The 2072-nt window shown below is 37.1% G+C and overlaps 1 pseudogene; it reads right to left on the bottom strand.

Moving 5' to 3' along the window:
• Nucleotides 1–398: 398 nt before the first annotated feature.
• On the bottom strand, nucleotides 399–1798 carry LOC119347984 (annotated as a pseudogene).
• Nucleotides 1799–2072: the final 274 nt, after the last annotated feature.

Below are 2072 nucleotides of genomic sequence, written 5' to 3' on the forward strand. Positions count from 1 at the left end.
GATGATGAGACTACAGGACTTGTTCCATCACAATATCTACCCTACGGAATAGTTTACTAGACATACACTTTTAGCTATTCAGAAGAAAAACATCAAATGACTATCCAGAAAAATACATAATAACCTCATTAATCACCAAATCTGAAGATACATGTAGCAATGTGGGTTGGAACATACTAGTGCTGGCAAATATCCTATCAGGAGACTAAATGAAATGTCATATGCATCATTGTACACATCAGGAATTATGTTCTACAGATATTGGGAGTAATTGGCCCAATTGGAAATAGAAACAAGAATCCATGTCCTGGTGTCTTCCTTATACTTCTGAATACACCAATATAAGACAAATCATTCAGAATGCTTCTTGGGACAATGCTGCAATTTCATCAATGAATTTAGTTGGGAGGCATGCTACCCGACCCATTTTTGAATCTAGAGTAATATGTGGAGCTAGAGCCAGAGAAGCATTCTGATCATCCAAAACCAGGAAGATTATTCCCGGACCTTGCACATGACATTCTATGCCACAAATGACCAGGAGCAGAACCGCTACGTGGCCTCAAGTGTTGTCAACCTACAATAACATAGTCAGTCTCAAGCCATTCGCTAAACATCCAATGTTGCAGGTCAGGAGTACCGTTGTTGTTTCCATGGCTGTTAAGGGCCTGAAATATTCTAGTGCAAAATTGGGTGCACAAGGAGGAAGCTGATGAAAGATGTCTTGACATTCTGGTGCATGAGGAGGATGTCGAGGATGTAATCCTTGACCTGATAGTCCAAGAGGAGGACGCCGAGCATGGAAGTCGTGACCTAGTAGTCTAGGAGGAGGATACAAACAATATGAGCCTTGATCTGCTAGAACCAGAGGACGCCGAAAATATATATAGGCCATCATCTACTGGTGCATGAAGAGGATGAACATGGTATGATTGTTGATCTGAAGAGATGGATGATGTCCATGATCAGCAAGTACTAGAGTGCATGTGGACTAATAGATAATACAAGCTTACCGCATATCACTTTTTGTGATTCCACATGAGTGCCCTAGATTTCGTGTATTTTCGCAATACTTACCTCTCCCTTGCTTTTGTTTACTGGTGATTTTCGGTCCCGTACAACAAAACTGATTAATGAGTCTTGGTTTGTATCTATTGTTGACGCGCCTTTCCAGAAATCATATTTTGCAAGGACTGTTATTATGTCCTTGTGTCCAGGACATACATAAATATATGAACCATCTTTTGTTGTTGCTAAACCAATCCTTTTGTTCACTTTTAACATCTTTGCAACCTGCATCAGTGTCATAAATAGCTTAAACATACTATTTTGAATGTCCATACCTTCTAAAGACTATAAATGAAAAATCAACTGTCAATCTTACCTGCTTCATTCCCTCTAAGCCATTTTTCGAACACTCAACATTCAACAACAGGGAAATCACCTAATACGATATTGGTTGCAAGTAAAACTCAGTTCATGCTTATTTCTATGATGTTTCAGTAACTACTAAAGCTTATGATGAAAGCAAACTGACGCTACAAAAGACATAGTTATCTAGGTATATCAAATACAATTTCAAACTCACTTCAGCACAAAAGTAAATAATCCTAAAAGGGGAGATGTCAAATCATAAAAACAAGGATGAATGTTCTATAATGTAGGAAAGTGATCTTACCATTATTGAACAGTTTTGAGAGTGACGAAGATCCTTAAGGTGATTTTTAAAATCCCCGCATTTCACTCTTCATTTGATCTCTATTGTTTTCAGACAGACAATATCTTGAATTTTTCCCCACTGCAAAGAGTACACATGGAATTCCTATAATCAGAAACAATTAACATGATCCGAACGTCCACCATTCAAAACAACTAAATCTTTGTTTCTCAATCTAAAATATTTGATCCTACTTTATGATTGTAGTGGATAATAAGTAAATATATTATGTACATCACATTGTCATTAAATCTGGTCAATCCAAGACATGCATGTGTTGTCGTACAAAGACAAATTATATTAATTCTAACTTGAAAAAAACAATCAATTATGCTTGAGACCTTCAGTAAGAAAG

The sequence above is a fragment of the Triticum dicoccoides genome, unplaced genomic scaffold (genome assembly GCF_002162155.2).
Source record: "Triticum dicoccoides isolate Atlit2015 ecotype Zavitan unplaced genomic scaffold, WEW_v2.0 scaffold81983, whole genome shotgun sequence".
Lineage (NCBI taxonomy): Eukaryota > Viridiplantae > Streptophyta > Magnoliopsida > Poales > Poaceae > Triticum > Triticum dicoccoides.